At 42.0% G+C, this 12,332-nt stretch overlaps 1 long non-coding RNA gene across 3 annotated transcripts in view; it reads left to right on the plus strand.

Annotated features, from left to right (window-relative positions):
* The window catches only part of LOC115574274 (uncharacterized), a 56,770-nt gene that overhangs the window by 29,213 nt on the left and 15,225 nt on the right, over nucleotides 1–12,332 (plus strand). The window lies entirely within an intron of this gene.

The raw sequence follows: 12,332 nt of genomic DNA on the forward strand, positions 1-12,332 counted from the left end.
ATTCGCTTGCTATCTTTAAAACACTTAAGTCCAGTTGGGTCGAAGGAGCAGCACAGCCTCCAGGAGTCCCCTCGATCAAAGATTTCAGACCGGTCCTGCTTAAAAATAATCTCCTTCTCACAAATAGTAATAAAGTAACAGTGCAAGTACTGATGATTTCTTTTTTCATTTTTATGTCGGAAACAATCTCGAGGTTCGCTGTGGTGTTCACTCGTGTGTCAGTAATACCCCATACGATTTCACCATCTCTGTCAGCTTGGACTCGTCACACGTGTTCCCAGTGGAGCCATGGATTCATGTTATTTATGCCGATTTCTCAACCCACAAACAGCATGTTGGAACAGAAACCGGGATTCATCATTCAGCGTAGAGCCTCTGTCCCATGATTCTGACGATCACGTGTTTGTTGTTTCGTTATCTTATTCTTAGCTGTCAGGCTCGGTCTACTGCTGTCCATCTGCTTCAAAATGCCAAGAGTTGTTTGTTCTGAGATGCTTTGCTCCACGTCGGTTTCTGCTGAGAGATGTTTGTTCGCAGGCTGGGTCCCCACCTGTTCGGTGGAATTAATCGTGTGATTCTCCGTCTGATTTCCCTCCTTATGAAAGCATTTTTGCCTGCGTGATGGCAGCTGACTGGGTGTATTTCGACTCTTTGCACAGTTGTTTGTGAACACCAGGCATTGTGGTCAATGATAACTAGAGATCAAAACTGTAAACCTTGTTTAATTGACCGTATTTGTACAGATGGGTGAGACACCAGAATGCAGACGCTTCACACAAAGCAGGAGCTAAATGTTGTTTTTAGAGTAAAATTATATGAATCATATGCTATGGCCATCACAGTCACCAGATTTCAATACAGTTGACAAGCTATTCTTTCTCCACAGTCATTATCAGGGAATATCTCTTGGAAGAAAGGAGTTTCATCCCTCCATCAAGGGTTTGAGACTTAAATGCTGTGTGCCAGGAATCCATTAAGCTGCAGCATTTTTCTTTGATTTGTCACTCGTCTACACGTCATGCAAACTGCATTCAAATTCAAACAATTATTAAACTTACCTTTTAGTAAGTAACTTAGTTGAAAAGTAAAATTGCTTCTTGACCAACAGCAAGGTGTGCACAGTAATATACTGTAGTAGCCACCTAATATAGCTTATGTTCGGTACAAACACAAACAGAGGTTGGAATACAATAAAACATGTCGGTAAAAGTTGTAAATAAAGACCAAGAAAGACTTGGTTCCAGTGAAAACTAGTTTTAAGAGGCTTGGAAGCAATATTTGGATCAGAATTGAAGGCCAAGTTCATGCTGCAGGCAAATCAGATTTGTTTCTCATGTCAGATTTTTAAGAAAAACTGTGCACATTCATATTTGCAAGTGAGCAGATTTGACTTTTGTGTCCAGACATCAACATCCTATCTGCATAGGTTCCTGTGGTAATGACGGAGGCATCGGGCACTATGTATGCTGGTGAAGAGGTTTCCCAACATGGCAACAGAACCAAAAACCATGCAATCAAGCTGTCAAGTCGAGGAGCAGACAGTTTTGTTTCTGTGATGTCCGCAGGCTGTTGCCTACCATACCGCTCTGCTTGTACGGGCAGGTGTTTTTTTTGTTGTTGTCCAGGCTTCCTAAAATCAATCACAATATGCCAAAAAAACAAAAGGATTTGGGCTTGCAGTCTGACAGCTGTTGCAGTTGGTAGTTTGTTTGGGGACTTTCCATCATATCTGATCAAAATACGTTCACAAAGTCTTGATAGAGCAGATTTGTAGCAACTATGCAAGCCATTATCATTCCATTTAAGCTTTACTTTAGCCTCCACTAACTCCTGAGGGAAATGTGTGGCGCTTTAGCAGCTAAATGCTTCACAATGTTCACCACCTAGCCGCTAACTCTGTCTGTCTTCTGTCTGGTGTTGGGCCGCCAGCATAGACTGGGTTTTTAGTGCTTTCTTTTTGCTAAAACTGCTGCCGTTTAAAGCCCCTTATCAGAGTGTTGAGAGCATCTGAAAACAGTAGTAACCTTTCTACAGAAAAAAAGAGCCGCAAATTGTTTAAAAGCTCTGTTTAGCAGAGGGGAACGGCTGCGTTTGGTGCCAATTCTTCAGGCTTGTCACAACAAGCAACTGCTATTACATCAGATGTAATCATTTGATCTATCGTTAATTTGAGAATATTGATTTGAGCAGCTTTAAGGCAATGAATACCAATTTGCGACCAGCTACTCCTTTTACTGTAATCAAATGAAAGAGCACTTTGTGAGTGTACGTTTGTATCTCCCACTGCCAATCCTTAAGAAAGGTCTTTAACTAGATTGATGGCCGACAGCCCCAATTAAGCTGGTCAAAGTAGGAGTTGATTAGATCTATAAGAGCAGAATATCTCGTGAGGAAAGGAGAGAAACATCTGGTTATGTAGAGAGAGACGAGTGAATAAAAGAACATGGAGAGACAAAAGGATGAAGGATAGGGAGAGAGGAGAGGAGAGACAAAGACAAGACAAACAGCAAGGGAGCCACAGATGGGAAGATGATGGAGAGAGGGGGAATAGCAATTAAAGAGAGAGAGTAGGCTGGGGAAGAAGAGAGAAGCAGGAGGAGGAGGGGGGTTACTGCCCTGAGGTCGTTCCTTTCAGCAGCACTAATTTAATTGGCTCGTTAAGAGAGATGTGGGATGCTTCCTCTTGATTGGTTGAGTGGGCACATGATGCCTGCAGAGACAGGAAATACAGGAGGGGGCGTTTAAACTTTTAACACACACACTCTCTCTCTCTCACACACACATCCACACATACAGCGACTCACAAAAATGGACATACACACACACAGCTGTATCATAATGGAGGTACAGCACATTTGCTCCCAGCTGCATACACTCATGTAAGTTCATATGCACTTGTGTGTGTGTGTGTGTGTGTTAATTATTATCATATTTTGTCCCCACACATCCATTAGGGACACAGTGAAAGACACACACACACACACACACACACACACACACACACAAACAAACACACACAGATTAGCTCATTCATGCATGCATTGTTGTTTATTAATGAGGACAGAGACCAAGAATCTTCCTGCAGAGACTAAAACATCAGCTGTGAGTGTTTGTGCTGCAGGCCACGGCATACTGTACTTACTGTAACGTACAGTGTGTGTGTGTGTGGTAAATAAATGGAGACATGAAGGTGTGTGTGTTTTGAAAAAGCTTTTAGTTTGCTGACTCTTAAGAGTCAGATCTGTCCCAGTTGGAGGCCGCAAACGCGCACTCAAAGCACAAAACACACACACACACACACACACACACACACTCAGACACACACACACAAAGATAGTTGTGTGACCTCTCTGTCAATCTGCCCACGCTTCCTCGCTTCCTACCCATGGATGCATCCGTTCACAAACCTCCAGAATGTCTTAATTTCCCACGAGTCTCTCTGTCCCTCTGCTTCTCCTGTCCTCCACTTTCTGTTGCTTGAAAACACGCCTCATCTCATCCAATTAAATTATTGCTATTTCCCTTCATTACCCGTTTAATATTTGTACTAATGTAAGGGATGGTATTTATATCTTTAAGCTACTTCGAAACAGATTCAAATGATTGCACCATGCCGTTAAGTGGATATTTATATTTACTGATAAAACAAAAGACAGGGACACAAAACACCTCCCTGTATTATTTTGTTGTCTTGACTATGCTCATATCCTGATTTGGTGTCAGGTTGCGAAATTAGGTGTCCTGGCATTGGCAGACTGATTTTTGATTTGGTTTGATTTGATTTGATTTTTGAAGTGGTGTTATCAATGGGCCCTGATTGCAGTCGGATAGATCTATGATGAATGAACGAGAATTTTTCACCTGCAAGTTGGGACAATTCTTGGTCTGTTTTCAATCAGGAAAAACATGAAGCCCTGGTCACACGTGTTCTCACAGTTTATAAGGACACTAAAATGTTCCGTTCCGTTTTCTTTTCCACTTATCCGTGAGGGTCGTGGGATGTTGCCGCTTTTCCCCCCTAAGGGGTTGCGGGGCTTACTGGGGCCAAATCCAGTTTCACTCTATGGGCGTAGGCCAGGGTTCACCCTGGATGAGTCGCCAGTTCATCGCAGGACCCTTACTGATGGCAGTGGCTGCCTTCACACAAGGTGCCAACTGCACATCAGGAGCAACTTTGGGGTTCAGTATCTTGCTCAAGGATACTTCGACATGCAGCTCAGTCCCGCCCTGGGGAGCCGGGATTTGAACCAGCGATCTTCTGATCACCAGTCAACCAGCTCTACCCACTGAGCTACAGCCGCCCCACACTAAAATGTGTTTCTGTAAACTCTGGGCTAAGAAATGGGCAGTGCAGAAGCAGAATCTTTGTTTGTATTTGATTAGCACTGCCTAGTTGGACTGTTTGATCTCAGCTTTGTGAGCCTTGGTGGACTTGCAGACTGGACTCAGTAGGATATATCTACAACCAATCAAAGCAGCGATGCGACCTGTCAAATCTGGGCCATCATCACCTGGTCATTGTATCAAATCCGCCCCATAAGAGTTAAACTATTGAGATTAATTCAACCCAAACTAGTCTTAGAGAAATCCGACTAAGTGGGAGAGGAGCCAGACGTGTCTGCAGAGCAAATGAAACATAAGCTTGGCAGATTCATCTGGTTCCCAGGCTAAAAATTAGGTACGCTTGTAAGCAAACATTGTGTGTCAAGGGAAAAAATACTGGATGCACTTATTTTTAGTTTGCTGAAGAAACAGTTGTGTGTATATCAGTTGGCTAAGGCTATAAACTGCACGTCAGAGTTAGGGGACCTTTTGTACTTGTTGATCAGGAAAAGTTAAACATCTAAGCTGAGAATTAGACCAGTTTTGTAACACAGTTCTGTTATATTGTGTTAATTAGTGAGCTTTAGAGCTGCTGGTCGGTGGATTATGTTCCCTTCGGACAAAGCCAGGCTATCTGTTTCCCTCTGTTTCCAGTCCACCTGATGCAACCAAATGGGGCATCCCGAGGGCCTAGTGGTTACGATATGCCAGACATCTCCACTTAAGTTCCAGCCGGGGATATTCGCTGCATATCACACCCCTCTTTCTTCCCATGTGTCCTCCCTGTCTCTATTGTGCGATGAAATAAAAGGAAAATTGCCCAAAAAATCCATCAGGGTTATCTCTGGTCAGGTTTGGAGACCGCGTGTTAGGGCTAGGATTGACACTGTATAGATGCTGTGTAGCATTATGGGAAATGTAGGATACAGCTGTTTAGGGGCTTAACCAATACTTGAGACTTGCAGTCAGTGAGGACATATCTCCCCTTTCTGCAATCATTCCCCGTTAAATTCCCCTCTAAATGCCCGCATACAAATGGCTGGTCTAAATGGGGCCCTTAATTGAGGTAGATAATATTGATGATATAATTTGCCAGAGCAGAGGCAAGGCTGCAGCAGCGGATAAATGGGAGAAAGCATCAAGGTGAACAGCAAATAACAGAGACGGCACTGCTCTCGACAGTTTTATCTGTTTCTCTCATTTGTACCATTGTAAACTCATAAAGGACCTCTCATTACAAGCTCTCTCCACCGGCGCGTCGGAGTAGTACTCACTGAAGAGTGTGTGGAATATTAACACAGTCGGCCTCATAGCTCACCGTTTGAGTCGGAGCTCCCTGCCCATTCTTCCGTAATTGTATCATAGAGAGAGACAGAGGAAGTATAGAGAGAAAGGAGGGGACCAGAGAGTACAGTAGAAGTAGACAAGAGAAAACAGAAGAAAAAAAAGAAAAATGGGGAAATACTATGGCGAGAAAAAAAACAGGGAGAGGAAAATAATGGCACCTGTGTGTATGGAAACTAAGCAGCACGTGCAGGAGTTCCTCTGCTGCAGGGCATACACGCTCTCACAGGTATCTCTGCTCATGAAGCTGAGTCAACCTCACACGAGTCCAACTGAATTTGGACCAATTTTTGGGGCAAAAAAACAAGGAAGGTATTGGCCCTGTGATTACTCACTTTAAACGCCAGAGGCTTGTTATTTCAACTCATATATCCATGTGAAATTTTGAGTTATTTTACTGTAAAGTTTTGTAGAACATGCAAGTGAAAGTCACTTGTGCATCGTGAACAGGATTCCATGGAACAATTTCTTTCTGTATGATCTGTTCAGTTGTGAGGAAATTATGATTCCTATAATGTCATTTCCGGCTCACTTCCCCTCTAATTTTCTGAAAGCCTGCACAGTAATGTAACTCCAAATTGCCGGTGTGTTAAAATGTCCGTCCAGTCAGCTTTCCCCGTTGCTATAATGTCCAGTGAAACAACTTTGAAATATATGGTAATAGTTGGGAACATTTTCAGAGAAATTGATTCTGCTTCTCAGAAAACCTATTATTTCATTTCATATATTTAACCGTTTTTTTTTTACGAGGATGTCCCATTAGGATCAAAATCTCCTTTGCGAGAGAGAGCTGGTCGAGGTAGCAGCAACATCCCACCATATTAAAATGCGACCTTGAAACATGATTTACAAAAGTCTACATTAAAACAGAACAGCTAGTTCCATCCAGTGTGTCCTCATCACGGAATTCGCTGTCAGGACAGGTTTTGCCGTTAAAATAACGAGCCTCTGTCTAAACTGTGTGCTTGTTGTTCAGTGAACAGCAGCTGCCAGTCAGGAGGTCTGTGCAGATGTGATTGCACTGACAGTGACCAATTACAAGAGGGTCAGTGCATCCTTTGGTTTCAGCAGAGTTACCTGTGAAAGCGTGTATGCCCTGCAGCAAAGCAGAAACTCCCTCGCACAGAGGCTGCCTTGTGCACTACTGGTTAGTTTGTATGCTTGCAGATGCCACTCTCTCTCTCAGATCTTTGTTTGCTTCACACTCACAGCTGCCAGTCAAACTCTTGGTATTTGAGTTTGTGCATAGGAACCTAAATCTATATGTGACAGTTAATATCTGTGGTGTAATATATGTAAAATTATGTAATTAGCTTGTCATGTGACAAATCTGGCACAGAGAAAGGGGGCAGAAAGTAAAGGGGGAGAGGAAATAATTGAAAGGAAGAGACGAAGAGAGAAGATGGGATGATGAAGGTGGTGACTGAACGTGGGGGGAATTGGAAGGAATGGAAAAAAACCCTCAATAAAGTAAATCAACTGCTGGGTGAAATAAAAAGACAGAATGTATTTAGAAAGGAATAAGGAGCAGATGCAAAGCCCACTGGTGACTCACCTGGCACTGCGTTTGTGTGTGTCTAATGAGCATCGCTGCAGAGGCCTTAGGTTTTCTACGAAGCACCATTAAAGCATTTCTAGACATCCCTATATCCATGTCAAATTAATTTCATACTTGCACATAACTGCTGTAAAAATTAAAGACCATCAGACAGTTTGTAACCACGTTCATTTCACATATTTCAGCCATGATTCAAAGCAGATATCTGTTAATAATCAAAGGTTTTTGCTGAAGACAGCAAACAATCTGCAATCTCTTAAAGTTTTGGACTCTTTCCTGTTTTGTAACATGAAGCGATCCTATAGTGGAGCATATCTATGTTCCATTGTATCTGCAGTATCTTCTTAATATGACACATTTACTTTCTTGACACTGATATCTCAAAAGTGGCTGATTTTTACTATTTAAACTACATTTGAACAGTCCAGCTACCTTTCTTCTTTTGCAATTTGAACTACAAAGACAGCCTGTACCAGTCCCTTAAAGTATTCATGCACAAGACCCAGGGAACATAGACGGTACCCCTCCTGTAGATCTCCCATAACATTAAGAGAAGAAGAGACACTGTAGGATCTTTTTGGTGGAAGTTTTGCTTTCTTGGTTCCTGGCAGCTTTAAGACAGTGTAACTGCAAACACATGCACAGTCAGAACACACCATCATCTAAATGTCTTACATGAGTTGCATCTCTGAAATGTAGTAATTTGATTAGATTCAAGGAAAAAGGTTTTATTTGCATGAGAAGACTCCAGAGAGTTAAGAGAGTCCCGGTTTTTGAATTCAAACAGTAGCTTAGGCGTAAGGGAATTTTGAAGAGAAAATAAACTTTTGTTGTGATTAATATTCATGAGTATGATAATACAGTCTCTTCAACACTGAACTATTTTGCAGTGTTACTTGCAGGTTATGATAATGTGCCTTAGCAAATACAAACACAATCTAAAACTCCTAGGCCTCTGCAAAAATTGCCAAAGTATAATTTCCCATTTACCATCCATCATGTCAGTGACTCAAGCTGTGAATTACAGGAACAATAATCAAAAAATGATCTGGACACAAACCAACAATTACTTTGACAGGCACCTTAAAAACTCCAGCAATTTAGTATTTCACTTTTGTAGAGTTTGGGGACTGATAAGGGACATATTTTCCAAAGAGATATCCTAATGTTACAGGTGATGCAATGCAAAAGTTCATATCAACTGATGGACTAATATACACCAGAGAAGCAGTCAGGTGTTTTGTCAGGGGACGTGCGAGTCCAGGAAGTGAATGTGATAATATATCTGATATGTGTCAACACTGGGGCAAAGGGACAGGGGCATAGACTGACTGACTGGCAGCATCTTGACATGTGTCATTTCAGGTTGACGTGTGTCAGGATGACACCAGTGTGCAGGCTTGCATAAAAATAAAAAAAAGAATTGACTGCAGGTGTTTTGACACACATTATATGCTGCTGGTGTGCGTTGGTCTTTAGTCATTAATATGGGTCAAGCACCAAAATCCTTGATTACACACTGTGTAAGGACACAGGTTAGAAATGATTTTAAAATGTATGTGTGTGTGTGTTTGTGTGTAGCCCTCTCCTTATCTCTGCTTAAAGCTATATCCTTGAGCCTACAGCAGCTGCTACCAGCATAACACACCCCGGTCTCAAATCGAACTGTCGATGGCAAATTGCATTAAAGAGTACGTGCTATCATTTTTGATGCTTTTTCTTTTTTTGGAAACTGTCTGTTGGGAGTCTGATCATATTTAAGGACTGGAATGCAAAATTAGTAGAGTGCTCTTTTAAACTCCATGGCTGCATATTTTTTTAACAAACGCCTTCTGCTAAAATGTATAACCTTGTAATCACTAGATCCCAAATGACACAGACTTCACATAGCCAGAGAAAACATAGAATACATTGTACAACTATTTCTGCAGAGTGCTCTGTTCTCACTCTGAGCAATAAATTGATATGTATCAATCTTTTTTTTCCCAAGGTTTTGAGGAGGGCTTTGGTGCTGTGGTTGCGGTGTGGTCGTTGGTTTTGGACATCTGCCTTAGTTGTAGACCATTTTAGACATTTCTGTGATCGCACTGTGTGCCATAAAGATTATAATCACAAAATAATATTGGTTAGACAAGACTTGAAGCGATGAGGTTTGAACTACATTTTCTTATCCTCCTAAAGTCCGAGCGAGCCACTTACTAGCAATACTAATTGAATTTTTAAACAACAATTCAGAAGGGGCTGTCTCAAAACAGTTTACAAGAATTTGCCAAATTTCAAGATTTGTGTGATTAGCTTAACAAGCACTGTGCCTTTCTATTTTATCTGCATTTTTACTCAAGTTGTCATCAACCTGAGTTAAATGTCGCTCTTACTTCACCTGATTCAGCGTCTCTGCCGCGGTCTCTTCACTCTGCTGCCCACTCTGTGTGTGTGTGTACAAGCTGAGCCCTGCCCTCAGTCAACACAGAGGAGGGGATAGATAAGCTAATTCGATAAACACATTTTTATGGACATTTCCAGGTCATAAAAAAACAGAGCTCCGGATTGATTTGGAAATAATCACATCCCTGTGTGACTGACATTCTCTGAGGTTAGACATTAAAAGCTTTGAAGATGGAGCTGTAAAGGCCAAAGCAAGTTTTACAACTTGAAAGCTTTGCTTATAATGTAACAGGCTTATTTGCATAATACTGTTATCGCTGAGTACATGTTGATCTGCTCTGCTCCTCTGCTTCCACCATCACGCCATCTGACATTGTAACTACAGCCTGCACTGTATCCTTCTTTACTACTGGAGCTTCTTCAGAATTGTTCCTCTTGAGACAGATGGCAGAGCAGAGCAGCAGTGTAGCAGGTATAGTACAGGAGAGAGGGGCCTCCTTTTGGCCTATATTTAGAGCTGAAAGCACGTCGTTAATATATTCATACAGTAAACTACATCATTTTTACTCCCCGCCAACAGAGACCTGAACAAATCCAGGTCAAATGCATTAGATGAATTCTACTGACCTCACCTGATCTGCCCATTATCACTGTGGGGCACAGCAGCAGCAGCCAACTGGATCAACCCCGGGATTACAGCGCAATTCTGCTGTTTTGATGATTTGTTTAATGGCTGTTGGTAGTGTCTAATGTTTTTAAAATCTCAGTTGTGTGTGTGTGTGTGTGTGTGTGTGTGTGTGTGTGTGTGTGTGTGTGTGTGTGTGTGTGTGTGTGTGTGTGTGTGTGTGTGTGTGTGTGCGTGCGCGAGAGATTTGACTCCTCAGGCAGGGGTCCAGAGCACATCTCGGGCTGCTATGGCAACTAGGCTGGCACCCCCACTGCTGCCTCATGGCAAGTGCACAAACACACAGAAAGGCACATGAACACACAGTCGCACACTGGAACTATCGCCACGAGGCGCTTTCAGTGACACACACTGCAGGGGGACTCAGTTTTCCACTTAATTACACCGGATTGAGTGTAAAGGGATGAGGGAGAGGGGTTAATATGACATAATGACAACGTGGCAGCGTAGTGAGGACGCTTTCATCCACGTTCTAGGAAATAAATGACCTTTGACATTGATACTCTTTTCTGTAGCAGTATGGAAACATTAAACTTCCTCCTTGACATGGATATGCTGACTGAACATTTTGAAAAAGTAATATGAAATCTGGTTTGATAAAATATAATAATTTTCTGTTGTTTTCCTTATCAGGAAAAGTAAATAATAGAGGAGTGGTGAACCCTCTATAAACCAATATGTGACTGACTGGATGACTCATTTCCATTACTAATTCAGCGCTGCTCATCCCAAACCACGACGCGTTGTTATTATCCGTGGCAGCTGTGCTAATGCAGCTCGCCCTCCTGGCAGCCATTCTCCTCAGCTAATCTGCAAACCGTTCAGTTTACCCTCCAGATGTGTCCGAGTAATTAGTCTGTTTATTAGCTGATTACGTTAGTAAACTGCCCACATCTCTGCTGTTGTTACGGGCAAAAAACACAGGGGAGAAACACACACATGCACATATAATATTATCAAATGATGAAAAAAAAACTGAAAAAACACAAACCCACAAAATGAAACCCTGTTATTGTTGCGGGAGAAGAAAGGGCCGAATGAATGAATGAAAAATCAGTCCTCACAAGGGCGAGCTCACCTGTGCCTCAGGTCTTCAAAGTCATTCCTTTCTATTGATGCGGTATAAATATGTGATCTAGAGGGATTTAGAGATGGTAATTTTCATCTGTGTGTGTGTGTCTCTGTGTGAGAGCCACATTAATATGTTTATTCCAGTCTTCCTTCACTGTGAATGTTGAAATAATCTCAACACATAACAGCGGTTTGTATATCTTTTCTGTCCAGAGTCCAGAGTGACAGGCTTCTTTCAAAGACTGTCATGCAGACTGAGCGTCTGTGTACCTGGTTCTCTTTTCTTTATCTCGGCAGCCTTGGTTAGCTCTCACTGCTCGGTGTACAAACCCAGCTTGTATTCTGTTTTTTCCAAACTGCTGCCGCCACTCTGGGAAATGTGAAAAGAGCTCTCTCCGCACATGTTTTCTTAGATAAAGCGACTCGAAAGCAGGTGTCTAGAACAGCAAACTTAAGAGCATTCATGACCTCATTACGATTTGAATGGTGAGTAGTCTTTTGCGAGTTTAAGGATAACGCATCTGTCATTGTATTCCTACTTCCATTAAAACCCATGAAAAGACCAAAGCCAATGTGTGAGGCTGTCACTGATGCTTTCCAACCTCCACACCTTGTCTTTGGTATTCAGCAACAAGCCAGTTTTTTCTACTGATGACATAAAGCTTGGAAGACTAAAATCTTGTGGGTCGTCACATCATTTATAGTTTCATTAATGCAGCTACAAAGAACTTACATTTTGGGTTGATCAATTCACTTGTTAATTGCAAGTTGACCATAAGAAAATGGCCCATTTTGCAAATGTACAGAATATTGCAAAGCTATGTGCCCTGCTCTGCTTGGTCACAGTGTCCTGAAGTTGAAGCATCAAGGATTACTGAGGAAAGGCACTTGCATTTAGATTTTCTGGATTTACTTCTGTGCAGAGAGTAAAACCTTTGATTCAGTTGCTTTAATTACTCAGCCATC

Source organism: Sparus aurata, chromosome 22 (genome assembly GCF_900880675.1).
Source record: "Sparus aurata chromosome 22, fSpaAur1.1, whole genome shotgun sequence".
In the NCBI taxonomy this organism is placed as follows: domain Eukaryota; kingdom Metazoa; phylum Chordata; class Actinopteri; order Spariformes; family Sparidae; genus Sparus; species Sparus aurata.